The following is a 20,192-nucleotide window of genomic DNA, read 5'->3' on the forward strand; positions in this document are numbered from 1 at the left end:
TGTTTAACATTAATATAATTAAACTGACAAAAATGTAACTCACTACCTAATACCCCTTTCCCAACCCACCCGTTTCCAACTCCTACCACTCTGCACACACACACTGAGAACATAGACGGAAAGGGTGGTGGAGAGGGAATAAAAAATTATGATCGAGTAAATAGGATAAAAGATCTCTGACGCACTATGGTGGTTTCAGTTAAAGTCTTTCAGGAGTTCAAGCTTTTTCTTCGATGCGTCATACTTCTAAGCTTGCGAGGGTTTTCTCTGGCCAGGCTGTCTACTTTCTTTGTAGATTCAAGATCATTTCAACTATATAGTAAAGATGTGCCAGGTACTCAATGGTTTTAGAACAATGAAGAAGTCTTTTACTGCAGCAAAGAGGGAGAGAGAGGGAGAGAGAGAGAGGGAGAGAGAGAGCTCTTACCCCCGTCAGGGTCTAATCACATCTGACCAGCTCCCTCAGAAGCATCCAGCAGGGACCAATCACTGACTGTTGTCAGCCAGAACACCGTTCCTGGCGAACCCACAAGTTTATGGCCAACCAATCAAACCTAATTTCTCCAAAGCTGGTTCTTAAGATTCCCTCAGGGCAGACGAGTCTGTATTCTCCTCTCCAACACACTGTACTGACTAGCAGGCTGCCTCAGCTTAAGTCCACTGCTTCAAACGCATTCTGATTTTGAGTCCACGGACCAAAAATAATGAAATAAGGGCAGCACGGTGACGCAGTGGTTAGCACTGCTGCCTCATGGCGCCAAGGTCCCAGGTTCGATCCCGGCTCTGGGTCACTGTCCGTGTGGAGTTTGCACATTCGCCCTATGTTTGCGTCATTTTCACCCCAACAACGCAAAAGATGTGCAGGGTAGGTGGATTGGCCACGCTAAATTGCCATTCATTGAAAAAATGAATTGGGTACTCTAAATTATTTTTAAAAAGAAATAATGAAATAAACAAAAGAAATGGGAACAAAGGGAAATCAAAAGGAAGGACTTTAAAACTCGATCTTAGCATACTTCTCTTGAATCCCCCACTATCTCTGATTGTCACACTGCTTTTCTGACACCCAGCCTTGGATGAGCAGGAATTTCCTCCAGCTAAATATTGGGAAACTATATTCAAGATGCGGGACACCATCCAGTACAAATCAGAGAATACCTACAGTGCAGAAGGAGGCCATTCGGCCCATCTGGTCTGCACCGACCCTACCTAGGCCCAATCCACTTAACTTACACACCTTTGGACTGTGGGAGGAAACCGGGGCACTTGGAGGAAACCCACGCAGACAAGGGAAACATGTGCAACTCCACACAGACAGTCACCCGAGGTCGGAATCGAACCAGGGTCCCTGTTGCTGTGAGGCAGCAGTGCTAACTACTGTGCGACCGTGTCGCTCCAAAAGCAGTCCACTTGATTGGCATCCTTTCCACAAACATTCATTCCCTCCACCACTGACACACATTATCAGCCATGTGTACCATCTACACGATGTACTGCACAAACTCACCAAGGCTCCATAGACAGCACCTTTCAAACTCATGACAACAACCACCTAGAAGCACATGGAAGCACCACGCCTGGAATTTCCCCTCCAAGCCACACGCCATCCTGATTTGGAAATATATCGCCATTCCTTCACAATCATTGGGTCAAACTCATGGAACTCCCTTTCTAATAGCACAGTGAATGTACCTACATCACAGGGACTGCAGAGGATCAAGAAGGAAGTTCACCACCACTCTCTCAAGGGCAATTGGGGATGGGCAATGGCCAAGTCAATGACACCTCATCCAGAATGACGAAAAAACTATTGTTTTTGATCACTTCATAAAGTTGTTCGCTGCTTACTTTTCCATTCCGCTCCCTGGAATCTGTCTGAAGCTGAGGTAATCCATTTGCAAACTTGGTGCCGTGTTTTAGTCCAACTTTAACTCCTGAAAAGGAATCTACCCCATCACCAAAATCACTTATTTCCATCTCCATAAATTTTTATTCTAACCCTGCCTCAGCCCATCTGCTTCTGAGGCTCTCCCAGGCTGCTGCTACCTTTAGATTTGGCTATTCCAATGAGCAGCCGAGCAGCCTCCCATCTTCCTCTCTACATACAGATGTGCTCAACCAAACTCTGGGGCTTGTATCTTACCTCATCTCACGCCCAGTCCACCCAACCCCTTGAGCTTACTGACCTAAACTAGCTTCCAGTTCGACAAAATATCAATTGTTACAGACTCACCCATGTCCTCAAATCCCTCATGGAGTTGGTCACTCACTGTACTTCCCTCACCTCCCCCCTGCCACCACCCTGCACCGACCCCACATTCCCTCCCCCAATCCCTTGCTCCGCCCTGCCTTCTCTGTAACCTCTTACAAACCTCTGAGATATCTGCATCCTTTCAATTCTAAACTCTTACACATCCGTGATATTAATCACTCCAACATTGCCGGCTGTTTTTTCAAGCTGCCTTGGCTCTGAACTTCGGAATTCCTTACAAAAGTCTCCTCACACCTCTCTCTCTCTAATACTTTAAAATGTTCCTTAAAACTTACATCTTTGACCAAACATTTGGCCACCTGACTGATAACTCTCTCTGCGGCTCAGTGCTCAATTATTCTTGGCAATATGTCTGTGAAGCACTTTTGGATGCTTTGCTCTGATAAAGGCACTCTATAAATGCAAGTTGTTGTTGTTGTTCTTTTTACCTTTGTGACCGAATTCTCTATTTTGAGTTTTTTTTCATCACCTGCAAAATAGTTTCTGTTTCATTTTATACTCCTTTGTACAGTAATTTAATCAGGAGCATGGCATTCCTATGTCTGCCATCTTAATGAAGGGATTAACCCATTCCCTTTAGACAGGTTAAATCAATGGGTAAAGGAATTCATTAGAACAGATTAGATGAAATTACATAAAATCCACAGCAGAGGACCAACTGATCTGTTACGGTGTTAATGCTCCTCCATACGAGCCTCCTCCCTCTCTGCATCCCTATCACTTATCTGGCTTCCTCTATACTGAATCTGTTATGAATATCCCACAATTACATTTCAGACCCTTCCTTTTGTCCCACTGAGAATTTCAGGAGTTAAGATGTTGTAAACTTTATGAGCTTTATTATTCTTTTGCAGTTTTTTGTCTTTTAATGAGTTCACGTGCAAATCTCATTATATGTTGGAACCAAGGTGGACCTTTTCTTTCTACTCCACTCGGAGGCTTTTAATAAAGGGCCCTCTCGAGGTGTGTTATTCCGATGTTCAGTGGCTCGTTGTGCTGTGAGGTGCTGCGCATTGCTACGCTGCAGCACTGCCCTCTAGTGTTCACTTTGCAGCTGGAAAGGCCCTGGCTCCCCAGTGTCACATTTGGGATGTGCACCAAAGTTGCACTGGGAAATTCCCCCTTGGATGTTCCCAGGTAAGGCAGTTATCCAGAAGGGCTCATTTCCCCTGGCCAATTTTGCAGGGCTGGAAAACATCCGACAAAGCGATTTAAATCACTAACTCTATATGGTTCTGCCAGTATCATACCAATAGTTACTTTGATAGAGCGAGATGGAATCAAGCCAATTCTAACTTCAGCTTCTAAACACCCAGAATGAGCCCGGCATGGGGCACCAACCACACTCCGGATCCAACCACCCACCCGACTAACCAACCAGCAGGATATTCCCAAGCGTCCCCCCATGGGAATCCCTCCAATCCATGACCCCCATCAGCACTGATGTCCCCAGCCTGACTCTAAATTATCCCCCTTTCTTGAGTAGACCCAGAACACCCCCCACCAGCAATGCAACTGGACCCCCCCCCCCCCTTAAGTTGGGAGCAGACACAACTCTGGCACCTGCGCAATTGCACATGCCCCTCCCACCCCCATTCCTGCCTCATCCAACTCCACATCCACTTAGCGCCCAACCACTCTCTATCCCCCAAAGCGGACATGACCTGACCCCCTCACACTGATCCCGACCTGTCCCATGCCTCGCCGCACTCCCAGAAATGAGCCTAACCTGAACCAACCCAACCCCCAGAGTGGAGCCAACCTGACCTCCCCACCTTGACGTCCTCCTCCAACCTTGGACCATCCCCAACCCCCACCCCGGGGACCTTATAAATGTAAGCTCGTTCTTTCTCAATGTCTGATGGATTGGGACCATTTATAGGTGCTGTATAAATGCAAGCTGTTGTTGGATATGTATTCTCATAGTATTCATAATCAGCATGCTTTGTATGGGGGCAGCATGGTGGCACAATGGTTAGCACTGCTGCCTCACAATGCTGAGGACCAGGGTTTGACCCCGGATCGGGTCACTGACTGTGTGAAGTTTGCACATTCTCCCTGTGTCTGCATGGGTCTCACCCCCACATCCCAAAGATGTGCCTGGTAAGTGAATTGGCCGTGCTAAATTGCTCCTTTATTGGAACAAAAAAGATTTGGGCACTCTAAATTTAATTTAAAATTTAAAAAAGTTTGCTTTGTATGGAAAGAGGCTTTTCTTTCCCCTGCAGTGTGTATTCAAACTCTATAATTCAGGAGCATGTTTTTGTGAGTTTCAAATGAAAAGGGTTATTTATTTTCACATATGTACCCCAAAGTAACGCAATGTCATGCACTGTGACCTGTTGACACACACATGCATACCACAAACATGTACACTGATATGCACACACACACACTCCGGTGGACACCGATAAATATGGTCCACATTTACAGAGAACAATTATCTGAGTCTCTGATTTACAATTTAGAATCTTCCAGAGGTCAGGCTTGTGGCTTCCTGAATGGTTTTGATGATTTAATTATTTCAAGCAGAAAGGAATCTCAGGGCTTTCTGCCTGCCAAGATGGTATTTGTTGCAGCGGGGGTTCCACCTAGCACCCTCCCACCCGATTAAATACCCCACCAGCCACCCCCAAACCCAGTATGGAGGACATCACATCCCCCCCCCCCAAATCCAGCATTAAGGATATCCCACCCCCAAACGCGTCATGGAGGATAACTTACCCCAAACGCGGCATTAAGGATGCCCACCTCTAACCCGGCATGGAGGAGAACCCACCCCCAAATGCAGAATTAAGGATGCCCACCTCTAACCCGGCATGGAGGAGAACCCACCCCCAAATGCAGAATTAAAGATGTCCACCTCTAACCCAGCATGGAGGAGAACCCACCCCTAAATGTACAATTAAAGATGCCCACCTCGAACCCGGCATGGAGGAGAACCCATCCCCAAACGCGGCATTAAGGATGCCCACCACTAACCCAGCATGTAGGAGAACCCACCCCCAAACGCGGCATTAAGGATGCCCACCTCTAACCCGGCATGGAGGAGAACCCACCCCCAAATGCAGAATTAAAGATGTCCACCTCTAACCCAGCATGGAGGAGAACCCACCCCCAAACGCGGCATTAAGGATGCCCACCACTAACCCGGCATGGAGGAGAACCCACCCCTAAATGTACAATTAAAGATGCCCACCTCGAACCCGGCATGGAGGATAACCCATCCCCAAACGCGGCATTAAGGATGCCCACCTCTAACCCGGCATGGAGGAGAACCCACCCCCAAACGCGGCATTAAGGATGCCCACCTCTAACCCGGCATGGAGGAGAACCCACCCCCAAACGCGGCATTAAGGATGCCCACCTCTAACCCGGCATGGAGGAGAACACACCCCCAAACGCGGCATTAAGGATGCCCACCTCTAACCCGGCATGTAGGTACTCATTAAATTTAGTTTCACAGAAGATGCCTTGTTTGACTGCACTCAAATTGTTTTTGGTATTGAGCAAAACAACAAGTCCACTGTAAACATCCACTGCATTTCTGAAATGCATTCCTGGTACATTCCACCCCATTTATAATGGGGGTGTTCACATGAATGCAATTTGTCCACTAAGCGATGGTCATTATAACAGTTATTGTGCTCTATTAGTGTAGGTACTACAACCAAAACTGTCAAACACTGGAAGTCCTTGCAACTGAGAAAAGTATTCTTTCATTCATCATCTTGAAATTGTCAGAATTCCTTGATTAATAAATACAAGTGATTGCTTACCCTAACAGTACATTAGACAAGAGCATCACAACTATTTTGGCTGGAATAAATCAGAACATTTCTATTCAGAACTGTAAAAAGATTTTTGGTGCATGTTTTAAGAAAAATTATTTAACTCCGTACAGCACCAGTGGTATAAATTACATCATAACTCATGTTTGTGACATGAAATTAAGATCAAAGAAGATGTTTAATGTCAGCTTCCACAAGGAATCATCAAATACCATGGTAGTAACTGGTGTGGGAATTGCTGATTGCATTTCTGGGTTAGAAGATTTATTGCGACTTGTTTAAAAAGAAGTTTTATTTTTAAAAGTTTGAAATTTAACGTTTTTATTTATTTATTTATTTTTAATATAAATTTAGAGTACCCAATTAATTTTTTCCAATTAAGGGGCAATTTAGCATGGCCAATCCACCTATCTGGCACATCTTTGGGGTGTGGGGGTGAAACCCACGCAAACATGGGGAGAATGTGCAAACTCCACACGTACAGTGACCCAGAGCCGGGATCGAACCTGGGACCTCGACGCCGTGAAGTATAATGTTTTTATTTGGCATTAAAGCTGAAAAATTCTCGATGAATCGACCTTTGACATTATGGATTTCTGGTGATAAAGTCACCTGTCTCCACCAAAATAAAACTGAGCCTTTACAACACTACAACCAGCAACGTTAAAAATGGCATTATTAAAAATGGATAATGGTGATCACCTTTCATCATTTTAAATAGTGAGGTCTGGTCATCCAATACCTAGAACTAAGTAGAAGCAGTTTTTTCAAAGAATATTCAAACGTCACTACGGTGACACCCTTCACTATCAAGGTTCTGAGCATTTAAATTTGTGCCATCCATGGTGATAACGGGTAATCTAGGTGCAGTCGAGCAGTTCTGAGAAATTAAGGTGCATCTCAAATGACTATGTTTAATTGCATAAACTATCAGAAAAGTCCATAAAACAGCAAGATCATGAACTTACAACTTGCAGAGCTTACAGCAAACATGCTGTGTGCAGTATAACCAAAATAATTAACCATACCATATGCTTATCAAAAACAAAGTCTAAGTAACTTGTGCTAATTGTTAGTGACTACTAGATTCTGGATGCATGTGCCAAGGTAATTACACTGTAACCAGATGTGAACAGCTGATTTAAACCGCCTGACTTAGGCCGACATCAGCAAGAGGCCTTTTAAAATGGACAAGTATAATTAACAAGGCGTGAACAATTAATCAAAAACTCTGCAGGTCCTTTAACTGGAATTCGGCAGGACAGTGTATCAACATGGATGATGCTGAATTAGACCTGGCCAGCAGTCCTGCTCTCTTCAATGTCCACATCCCTCACACAGTAAAATACCGAATCAACACTTGCAGTTTAAGTTCAGACATTAAAAAGTCACGTTCTGGAGAGCTGGGAATGACTGTGAAACAGTTTCACACATTTGAGGGAATGGGAGATGATGATTTGGACAAAACAGCAGTTACATTCCAATAACCGGCCCTTTGTGAACTGTACAGTAAAATCCATTAGTGGAGCGGAGTCTAGTGTTAAGATGGTGATAACAGGAATCACCCATGGGAAATGGGAAAATTAAGCAATTTATTGTGGAAGGGAACAGCGTAGTGAACAAGAGAACTTTTGTGCCAAGTGTTTTTAACCTTATCTTTGTCATTTCAAGGCCCCTTTCCCACTCTACAATATGGAGAAGACTAGTTTTGGAGAAAAGTACTGTGAAGGAAGGGAGTAAAAAGCTGTATTATAATTTAAATTTAAACTTGTTTCTTTGAATGTATGGGACGCTCCCTGTCTTTATATCTGGGCATCATATTTAAATAGCGGCCAGACAATTATCCATCATAAAAGGAAGAGATTGTCCTCTGATCACAGGGATCTCCACCCCCCAGATTCAGTGACACATCCCTGGATGTGCTTTGCGAATGTAGTGGAGGCCAGGAGGGACATGCTCTACCCTGAGGCTGGGAGGAGGAGGCCGAGCCATCACACAAACCCTTCATGGGAGGAAGTCTACAGGTAGGTCAGTGCCCACGGCCTCCACCAGAGGGCTGCCCTGCATTGCCGCAAATGCATAATTAACCTCATCTTCTCCGACTGGGTAAATAAACCTTCATACAATATTTCATATAACATATAAAGTAAACTCTCAACTGCTCACACTCACCTCACTGAATGGTCGAGGGCACATGGGCTTCAGTGGTAAGGGCACCACCTGTGCGGCTTATACATGAAAGAGCTACTCAACGTGCACTGTGATCCCTCATAGCACCACTGCAGTCCATCTATCCTGCAGGTGGAAAGGACACTGTGGGTCCCTGCCACTTGCACAGAGCACAGATGCTGTCATAGGGGTGGTGGGAAATGGGGTTAGGCGTTGAGGGCACCAGCCAATAACGCTTATGAAAGTGAGTCTCCCTGTACACAGCAACAGTGTGAGGCAGAGCAGGAAAGAGAGAGAGGGAGCGGGAGAGAGAGAGATAGAGAGAGGAGACGGGAGGAGGCAGGCCTGACCTCAGGAATCTCACTGCCTTCAAGGAGCAGACAGACCAGTTGGGTGGAGGGATCCAGACCGATACTGCAGAACTGGACAGGTTGGCAGACAGCCTCCATCCAATGAGGATCCACATGTAATATAGTCACATAGAAAGCTAAGGGCCATGTGATCCTCCATGATGGAAACAGCTCACGGAGTCACTTACTCTCTCCCCTCTCACTTACAAGCACCCCAGCAGGAAGAGGACAAGGGATCAAGAGGAGATCCTGTCCAGCTGTTACTCCAGCCCACAGAGCACTGAGGACATTGGTGAGGAGGATGAAAGTGAACCTGTCGAGATGCCACAATGTCATCGACACGCTACACCAGCCCAGAGTCACACCTCGGTGAGTGTCAGGTCGGATCACACATTCTGGTGGTCACGACATAGACACCCGTCTGCAGCTGGAGGAGGAGGCAGGGAGAGCCAAGCTCAACGGCACTAGGAGTGCTGGGAAAGAGGCATCTGCAACGTTCAAGTTATAAAAGGCGGTGCGGGGCAGGGGGGGTTGGCAAAGGTGTCAAAAGGGCCTCAGCAGAGTGACACGTGAGACGGAGGAGTCTGTCCACCTGCTCTCTGATTAAGCGGTTCTGATCTGTGCACACATTGAGGTCTCCATGGGGAGGATGCAAACATGATGGAGAACCTCGCCCAGCAGAATGCAGTTTCTGTCGGAGCTGCACTCCATCACTGTAGCCATGGGTAAGATTTGCTGTGGCTACCCGAGAGTGGTACTGGGCACCTAGATGTCCCTTCCAGGTGTCCCTTCCCCTCGAGTAGTGAGACAGGGGCCCACAGGCACCCAAAGGGAGTGTGAGCGGCTATTGAACTTTCCTGCGACCCCCACTCAGGACACACTATCGATGTCCAGCCTTTTGGAATCCCTCTTTGCTTGTGACCCCTTCAGCTTTGTCCACTGTGACCACAGAGCGAGCACCTTCCTCACAGCAGGACAGCTAAAGTAACCCACAAACCTGCAGACATGGGCTCTGCCAAGGCCATCCAAGACAACAGGGCAAACTGATGGGCAGGCTGTCTCCAACCTTGATGCAGCAGTCGGGGGCACCTGGAAGAAGGGGGAGGGAATGTCAGATTAAGAAGTTTTGATTTCACATGTGAGTGCATCTGTGCACAATGATTTTATAAACCTTTGTAAATATGGTCCAATTGCATTTTAATGAGGTCTGATGTGATTTATTAGCAATCTACCCCTGAAGCCTGAGTGAGCTGCCCTCTACCTCCCCCCTCACCACCACCATCTTCAGGCCGACATGCCGGGCTTGGTCTGCACAGACCCTCCCTCGGAGACCATTTTTCCCCTTCCCCACTGCACTTTCACACTTGCACATCGCTCATACCCATGTATCCCCTCTGCACATTCACCTACAGACCGCCCCATGGCAATTCAAAACTACACGCCTCCCCAAACCCGTTCACACCTGCACACCCCCCTGCCCACGACCCCTGCCCACTTTCCAACTCGGCCCCCAACCCCCACTGCCCCCTTCGTCGCCACACCCACTCCCACTGTTCCATAGCAGTTCACCCATTCCATGCCCCACCCACTCACATAACTGATTGCCAGTTAACTGTCAGTCACCTAAAGGCACTAATTGGAGCTACTTTGTATTTAACTTTAGCAGGTGCGGGGAGTCACCTCAGGTCAATTTAAAAGAGCAACTTGTAACTCACTCCCAGTCAGTTCTCTCAGTGAGTCAGAGAAGACACAGCCAGAGTGAGGCACATCGAATAGTGAGTTTGGGTTTGGGAATTTGAAGCTCGGTGGGAATTCGAAGCCGGGTGGGGAGGAGATGATTTTTATCCCTGGTAAGTGACTGGGTAAGTAGTTTTTCTTTTCATTTGCCTATTTTTTTTGTTTTTTTCTCTGTATTGTTTTTTGGCATTGTAGTTGTACAAGTTAACCTTTGACTTAAAATATGGCAGGAGATCCCAGACCCGTGTCATGCTCCTCGTGTGCGATGTGGGAGCTCAGGGACATGTCCACTGACCCTGGTTTCTTCACGTGCAAGATGTGTGTCCAGCTGCAGCTCCTGTCAGACCGTTTGACGGCTCTGGAGCTACGGATGGACTCACTTTGGAGCATCCGCGATGCTGAGGACGTCGTGGCTAGCACGTTTGCTGAGTTGGTCACACCGCAGGTGAAAATTACTGAGGGAGACAGAAAATGGGTGACCAAAAGACAGAGCAAGAGTAGGAAGACAATGCAGATGTCCCCTGCGGTCATCTCCTTGCAAAACAGATATACCAATTTGGATACTGTTGAGGGAGATGGCTCACCAGGGGAAAGCAGCAGCAGCCAGGTTCATGGCACTGTGGCTTGCTCTGCTGCGCAGGAAGGCAGGAAGAAGAATGGCAGGACTATAGTGATAGGGGACTCAATCGTAAGGGGAATAGACAGGCGGTTCTGCGGACGCAATCGAGACTGCAGGATGGTATGTTTACTCCCTAGTGCAAGGGTCAAGGATGTCTCGGAGCGGCTGCAGGACATTCTGGGGAGGAGGGTGAACAGCCTCAGGATAGATAGGATGAATGCGTGGCTCGAGGGATGGTGCAAGACAGAGGGATTCAAATTCCTGGGACATTGGAACCAGTTTTGGGGGAGGTGGGACCAGTACAAACCAGACGGTCTGCACCTGGGCAGGACAGGAACCGATGTCCTGGGGGGGGCGGGGGTTGGGGGGGGGGGTTTGCTGGTGCTGTTAGGGAGGGTTTAAACTAATGTGACAGGGAGGTGGGAACCGATGCAGGAAGTGGGAGGGAAGTAAAAAGGGGACAGAAATGAAAGGCAGTAAGGGGGAAAGTGTAAGGTAGAGAAGCCATCGTCAAAAATCAAAAAGGGTCACAGTACAGGGTACAGTGACTGAGGACAGCTCAGTGAATAGGACCAGGAATACTAAAAGGAATAAAACGGGAAGTAAAAACATAAATGGAAAGCGACGCAGCAGGTTATTCCATGAAGATATGGGTTCTACAATAAGGAAAATTAAGAGAAAAGTTAAAAGGAAAAATAACTTAGGAGAGGTTACTGATAGAGGTGTTAAGATTCAAAACGGAGATAGAAAAGCCAACATAAGGGTACTTTAGCTGAATGCTCGTAGTATTCGGAATAAGGTAAATGAGCTGATGGCGCAAATCATCATGAATGACTATGATTGATTGGCCATTACTGAAACATGGTTAAAGGATGGTCACGACTGGGAATTAAATATCCAAATTATTCATAAGGACAGAGTGGATGGTAAGGGAGATGACATCCGGGCAGTAGTGAGGGATGACATTGGTGTTATGGAGGATAAGGTTGAATCCATTTGGGGGAAATCAGGAATAGTAAGGCGAAAAAGCCACTGATAGGAGTAGTCTATAGGCCACCAAATAGTAGAAATAACTGATACATGTAGAAATGATACAGCAATTATCATGGGGGATTTTAATCTGCATGTCGATTGGTTTAACCAGGTCGATCAAGGCAGCCTTGAGGAGGGGTTTATAGAATGTATCCGCGATAGTTTCCAAGAACAGTATGTAATGGAACCTACGAGGAAACAAGCTGTCCTAGATCTGGGCCTGTGTATTGAGACAGGATTGATTAATGATCACATAGTTAGGGATCCTCTCAGAAGGAGCGATCACAATATAGTGGAATTTAAAATACAGATGGAGGGCGAGAAGGTAAAATCAAACACTAGTGTTTTGAGCCTCAACAAAGGAGATCACAATGGGATGAGAGAAGAGCTGGCTAAGGTAGACTGGGAGCAAAGACTTTATGGTTAAACAGTTGAGGAACAGTGGCGAACCATCCAAGCAATTTTTCACAGTGCTCAGCAAAAGTTTATCCCAACAAAAAGGAGGGACGGTAGAAAGAGGGAAAATTGACCGTGGATATCTAAGGAAATAAGAGAGAGTGTCAAATTAAAGGAAAAAGCATACATAGTGGAAAAGATGAGTGGGAGACTAATAATAATAATAATCGCTTATTGCCACAAGTAGGTTTCAATGAAGTTACTGTGAAAAGCCCCTAGTCACCACATTCTGCCACCTGTTCGGGGTGGCTGGTATGGGAATATAACCCGTGCTGCTGGCCATGTTCGGCATTACAATCCAGCTGTAACACTGTGCTAAACCAGCCCCATAGACTAGAGGATTGGGAAATCTTTAGGGGGCAACAGAAAGCTACTAAAAAAGCTGTAAAGAAGAGTAAGATAGATTATGACAGTAAACTTTCTCAGAATATAAAAACAGAGAGTAAAAGTTTCTACAAATATACAAAACAAAAAAGAGTGGCTAAGGTAAATATTGGTCTTTTAGAGGATGAGAGGGGAGATTTATTAATGGGAGATGAGGAAATGGCTGAGGAACTGAACATGTTTTTTGGATCGGTCTTCACAGTGGAAAACACAAATGACATGCCAGTGACTGATGGAAATGAGGCTGTGACGGTGAGGGCCTTGAGACCAATGTTATCACTAAGGAGGTAGTGATGGGCAAGCTAATGGGGCTAAAGGTAGACAAGTCTCCTGGCCCTGATGGAATGCATCCCAGAGTGCTAAAAGCGATGGCTAGGGAATTTGCAAATGCACTAGTGATAATTCACTAGACTCTGGGATGGTCCTGGAGGATTGGAAATTAGCAAACGTGACACCACTGTTTAAAAAAGGAGGTAGGCAGAAAGCGGGTAATTATAGGCCAGTTAGCTTAACTTCGGTAGTAGGGAAGATGTTGGAGTCTATCATCAAGGAAGAAATAGCAAGGGATCTGGATGGAAATTGTCCCATTGGACAGGTGCAGCATGGGTTCATAAAGGGCAGGTCATGCCTAACTAATTTAGTGGAATTCTTTGAGGAAATTACCAGTGTGGTAGACAACGGGGAGCCAATGGAGATGGTATATCTGGATTTCCAGAAAGCTTTTAACAAGATGCCACACAAAAGGTTGCTGCCTAAGATAAAGATGCATGGCGTTAAGGGTAAAGTAGTAGCATGGATATAGGATTGGTTAATTAATAGAAAGCAAAGAATGGGGATTAATGGGTGCTTCTCTGGTTGGCAATCATTAGCTAGTGGTGTCTCTCAGGGATCAGTGTTGGGCCCACAATTGTTCACAATTTACATAGGTGATTTGGAGTTGGGGACCAAGTGTAATGTGTCCAAGTTTGCAGACGACACTAAGGTGAGTGGTAAAGCAAAAAGTGCAGAGGATACTGGAAGTTTGCAGAGGGATTTAGATTGTTTAAGTGAATGGACTAGGGTCTGTCAGATGGAATACAATGTTGACAAATGTGAGGTTATACATTTTGATAGGAATAACAGCAAAAGGGATTATTATTTAAATGATAAAATATTAAAATATGCTGCTGTGCAGAGGGACCTGGCTGTCCTAGTGCATGAGTCGCAAATAAGTTGGTTTACAGGTGCAACAGGTGATTAAGAAGGCAAATGGAGTTTTGTCCTTCATTGCTAGAGGGATGGGATGGAATTTAATATGAGGAAGATTATTCTGCAACTGTACAGGGTGTTAGTGAGGCCACACCTGGAGTATTGTTCAGTTTTGGTCTCCTTACTGGAGAAAGGACGTACTGGCGCTGGAGGGTGTGCAGAGGAGATTCACTAGGTTAATCCCAGAGTTGAGGGTGTTTGATTATGAGGAGAGGTTGAGTAGACTGGGACTGTACTCGTTAGAATTTAGAAGGATGTGGGGGGCTCTTGTAGAAACATATCAAATTATGAAGGGAATAGATAGGATAGATGCGGGCAGGTTGTTTCCACTGGCGGGTGAAAGCAGAACTAGGGGGCATAGCCACAAAATAAGGGAAAGTAGATTTTGGACTGGGTTTAGGAGGCAGTTCTTCACCCAAAGGGTTGTGAATCTATGGAATTCCCCACCCGGTGAAGTAGTTGAGGCTCCTTCATTAAATGTTTTCAAGATAAAGATAGATAGTTTTTCAAAGAATAAAGAAATAAAGGGTTATGGTGTTTGGGCCGGAAAGTGGAGCTGAGTCCACAAAAGATCAGCCATGATCTCATTGAATGGTGGAGCAGGCTCGAAGGGCCAGATGGCCTACTCCTGCTCCTAGTTCTTATGTTCTTATGATGCCCATAGCATCTTTCTCTTTCCACTACCACCCTGAAACGCCCCGCTTCCCCTCTAGATCTCCAGAGCTGCCCACCTCTTCATTCCTCACTCCCTCATCTAATCCACTCCCCTGCACAGACCATCAGTGCCCAATAGTATCCCCTGCAGCCTCCCATCAGTGGCTTGGAGACCAACCTCCTGGAGAAATCTGCTGCTTGAACATCCACATGGTTAATGCTTCACCCACTTTCATGATAGGGAGATATTAGAAATATGAGTTCAGAAATGGGTTCCAAAATTGAAGCAGACAATTTAAAGGTTCAAACAGATTGAAGGAAAATGCTGTGAGACCGAACTTAGGGATGCCTGAGTCATAGGGTACCAGAGTCATAGGGTACCTGAGTCATAGGGTACCTGAGTCATATGCTCCCATTCAGACTTCAGCTTGATATTGAATGCATAATGTGATTCCCCAAAGACCCATTGAGCTGGAGTCTCCGTTCCGGAGATGAGGTGTTGACACTGGTGCAGAATTTGTGGAGTTCCATGACAGCAAAACTGGCGCCGCACCTGGACCAACTCTGCTACTTTTCAGGGACTAGCACCGACGCCACGTGGAACACAATAGATTCCAATGGGAAATGGTGCGGGATTCGCTGGTTTCACGATTGACACTCAGGAGGCTGATAAACTGCAGCTGCATCTGTACACTGCACTCCCCACACACACACCATCCCAGCCAACAAGATGGCAGGGAGGAGAGCAGCTCCACGCTGTGGTGACACAAGTAACTTTGTGAAGGACTCAAATTCTCCACTCGATGTGGTCATTGAGCGCAACAAACACAACAACAAGCACGTCAATAACAACAATGGCAACAACAATAGAACAACAACTGGTACGACATGGTACAACTCTGCCCATGAAGGACAATGTTACTGCTCAGCTCAGAACAATGGTGAGAGTGCAAACATACCATGGCATGTCAACGCATCTTAGCAATTCACGTTTGCTACACTATGGACAAGCAAACCAGCTTTCAGGAAAGATGTCATCAAGAATTGCTACCACAAGCATAAAAAAAAGAGTCCACCTCAGACAATGAAGTGATTTGATCATTTGAACACCTCCTGATGACTTCTTGGTTACGTAAACACCAGGACACTGACGCCGTTCACAAGGGAATGACAACATCAACATCAAAACTTCCATAACAGCACAAGAAAGCCACTCGACCATGTAAATTCATGAACTTTGGAGTCATAACTATTATTTGGTATTGTCAAATCCTCAACGTCATCATAACTATTATTTGGTATTGTATAATTCTCAATGTCATCATAACTATTCTTTGATCTTGTTTCGTCATCAAAATCATCATAACTTGTACATGTCATCATTTATTTACTTGTTTTGGTTCATTTTTTCTTTAGCACTGCACAGAAAATATGTAACATGAAAAAAGGGGTGATGTGGTGATCTGTATCACTGTAAATACACAAGGGGTTAATGTAAATACACTACGACCAAGTAAACACGAGAGGGAGCACCAGAGACGTGATGACATGCAGACATACAGCTAATGAACACATAGAATAGGACATGACCAATGGGCAGTCAAGACACCCAGAGGTGACATTACCACAAGGGGGCATTACACAACCCATATATAAGGACAGGGCACACATGCTCTGTCCCTTTCCACCAACACTTAGAGAGTAGAACAGGGGCAGATCAGAAGCGTCACAAACACCACGTGGCTTAGAGCAGACTGGTTAGTTAGACTGAGTTACTATAGCAAGATTTGCAGGAGAGTCAAACTCATGGAGAACTGTGCTAATGGTTCAATAAATCACATTGAACTTACTTCAAAGTCTGGAGTATTTTTTGGTCAAAGCTGCATCGTGTTGCAGCCTGTGTTATCCCAGAGTACGTAACATAACACCCACGCTTCACCCTCCTGGACGCGGTGGGAGAAGAGGTGGATGACCATGTACTCCGGCCCATGAAGGAGGCTGCCAACCATCGCTGTTCGCCGTGTCTGGGTGGGCGGTGGTGTAGTGGTATTGTCACTGGACTAGTAAACCAGTGACCCAGAGTAATGCTCTGGAGACCCGGGTTCAAATCCTGCCACTGCAGATGGTGAAACTGAATTCAATAAAAATGTGGAGTTTATAAAATTCAAATGATGACCATGAAACCAGTATCGATTGTCGTAAAAACCCATCTGGTTCACTAATGTCCTTTAGGGGAGTAATTCTGCTGTCCTTACCTGGTCTGGCCTACATGTGACTCCAGACCCACAGAAATGTGGTTGACTCGTAACTGCCCCCTCAAGGGATGGGCAATAAATGCTGGCACAGCCTGTGACAGCCACGTCCCATGAACAAATAAAAGAAAAAGGAGGCAGAGGCAGTGAGCACCATGGGTAACACCATCCAGACCGGCCAGCAGTGCCGGAAATAAACCTCATAACCTCCTCAGGGAGGCCAGGGTGAGTAGGCAGCACTGTGCCTCTGGCACCAACCCCGTCCAACACACCCCAACCCGGAGGGCAGCCGAACCCCCACCCTGCACCACATGCCGGTGTCCATACCGGCCGCCATGAGCAGGTGCCCTGGCAACTGAGGCCACCAGATACCCACCCCCTGGGCTGAATGCATCAAACTGTCAAACACCGTCGTCTTCTGTTTGTCCCCACCCCCCCCAGGAGAAGCCCACCCATAACCGCCGGTAGTGGGAGAAAACAGGAGGGGGACCGCCAGATGTGTGGCCCCTCACCATGGCAGCGCAGAGGGCCCTGTATGTGGTCAGCGGCCCTGAGGAAAGTAATGTCACCGGGGTGGATTTTGGCAGCAGGCGACGAAGTGAGACCCTGCTGAGTTGCAGTTCCCTGTGAAATGTGTGTCAACCCCCCCCCCCCACCACCACCCTCACACCCACACCGACCTCAACCCCACCATCACCCTACACAACCCCCAACCTCACCACCCTCAAACCCACACCAACCTCAACCACACACCGACCTCAACCCCACCATCACCCGACACCACCCCCAACCTCACCACCCTCAACCCCACACCGACCTCAACCCCACACCGACCTCAACCCCACCATCAACCGACACCACCCCCAACCTCACCACCCTCAACCCCGCACCGACCTCAACCCCACCATCACCCTACACCACCCCCAACCTCACCACCCTCAACCCCACACCGACCTCAACCCCACACCGACCTCAGCCCCACACCGACCTCAACCCCGCACCGACCTCAACCCCACCATCACCCTACACCACCCCCAACCTCACCACCCTCAACCCCACACCGACCTCAACCCCACACCGACCTCAACCCCACACCGACCTCAACCCCACACCGACCTCAACCCCACACCGACCTCAACCCCACACCGACCTCAACCCCACACCGACCTCAACCCCACACCGACCTCAACCCCACACCGACCTCAACCCCACCATCACCCTACACCACCCCCAACCTCAACACCCTCAACCCCACACCGACCTCAACCCCACCATCACCCTACACCACCCCCAACATCAACACCCTCAACCCCACACCGACCTCAACCCCACACCGACCTCAACCCCACACCGACCTCAACCCCCGTCCTGTCTCTGGCCGATCTGGTGGGCAGCAGGCACAACAGGGCGGCACCACGCCACCAGGAACAGCCGAGCAGCAGCCGGGCCTATCCAGGCCCGTCACCCCAGAAGACGCCTGCCAACGGGGACCCAGGTTGCAGGGCGGGAATCACAACAGGCTGCCTGAACTCCTGCTGCACCATCTGGGGATCCACCTGGATGTAGCATTGGGGCCCGCAAGACCATAAAGTTAGACACCCGTTAAGTTGGCACAGGTGCAGGGCACAGTTTAGTTATAGGGGCTTGGGCGTAAGTCTGTATATATGTTGTCACATCAAACACCTGGTCACACTGTTACAACCTGCCTCGGTGCCCTGTCAGATGGCTGTGAGGGATGGGCTGGTCGGGGGTGGGGGGAACAGGCGGATGTTGGAGGTGGATTGGGTGGAACGTTTGGGTAGCCTGGGCTCACCCCACTCCCCTGACCGTCCCCACTACCGTCACCCCAGGGATTTGATTCGAAGGGACCATGTGACGGAATGGCCAGCTTGCATACATGGATCACCCAGGTGGACGGTGGATCCGACTACTAATGGCAGGGGCCAGACATTGTCAAACGATGTGGGGCACCAGAGATCTTCGCAGAGCGGGTTCTCATCATCCTCCATCCCAGGGCCCACACCCCATAGTGCGGTAGGTGTGTATCACGGAAGGGGTTGCAGGTGAGGGGGTGGTCGGGGGGTTGGATACCAGTCAGTGAACCTGGAGGCGATCAGAGCACCCCGTGTGTATTGGCTCTGGCGCACACATCATGCAACCTCCCATGCCTGCCTGTGCTCCATGTCCTGCCCATCCTCCCCCTCCCCGCACCCTCCCCGTCGTATGGGGCCTGCCCTTCCTCCTCCTCCAGCACATCGCCCCTCTGCTGCGCGATGTTGTGGAGGATGCAACAGACCACCACAAAGCGGGCGATCCTCTCAGCATCATACTGGAGGAGCCCCTCCAGAGCGGCCCAGGTACCTGAAGAGCATGTTCAGGAGGCCGAAGCACCGCTCAATCATGCTCCTGGTCACTGTATGGGCGCAGTTGTATCGGTCTGTGGCCTCCGGATAAACATTACCAGTCATGACGTGGCGGGTAACTCCTGTCACCCAGGAGCTAACCCCCCAGCCGGGGAAGTCTCAAACATGTCAGGAATCATCATTTCAGACCCTTCATTTTGTCCCACTGAGAATTTCAGGAGTTAAGATGTTGTATGTCATAATATACACCAGAATATCATGGTGCAGACACACACTGATGGGCACACAGTGGGACCAATCAACACGCACAACACCGCAGCCAATCACCAGTTAGAGCACACGCACTATAAAGACAGGGGGCATCAGAGTTCCCGCTCATTCGAGTTGCAGCTAGTTAGAAGGACATAGCTCACAGCCTGTAACACAAACATTCACCATGTGCTGAGTGCATCGACTGGTTAGGACAAGGCAAAGGTCTTTAGTTAAAGCTAGTATCGTATTCACCCACAGTCTGAGTATGTTTAAACAGTTAATGATTCAATAAAATAGTGTTGCACTATTTCAAGTGTTGGTGACCTGTATGTGATCCACAGCACCCAACACATCATGGTACCAGGAGTTGAGGGATATTAGCACTTCTTAGACCTACCTGCAAGTGATCTGCCTTCCACCAGCATTCAGTCATCCTGCAACATGGACAACATCAGCCCGCCGCCGCCGCTCCGCATCGCCGGCAAACTCGGGGCCAACTGGAAGATTTTCAAACGGGATGAACCTTTCCAATCCTTTCTCATGCACCTCCGCATCCTTGCGCAGTCTTGCAGCTATGGGCCCACCTCTGACTCCACGATACGCGACCAGATCA

This window comes from Scyliorhinus torazame, chromosome 1, assembly GCF_047496885.1.
Source record: "Scyliorhinus torazame isolate Kashiwa2021f chromosome 1, sScyTor2.1, whole genome shotgun sequence".
Taxonomy (NCBI): domain Eukaryota; kingdom Metazoa; phylum Chordata; class Chondrichthyes; order Carcharhiniformes; family Scyliorhinidae; genus Scyliorhinus; species Scyliorhinus torazame.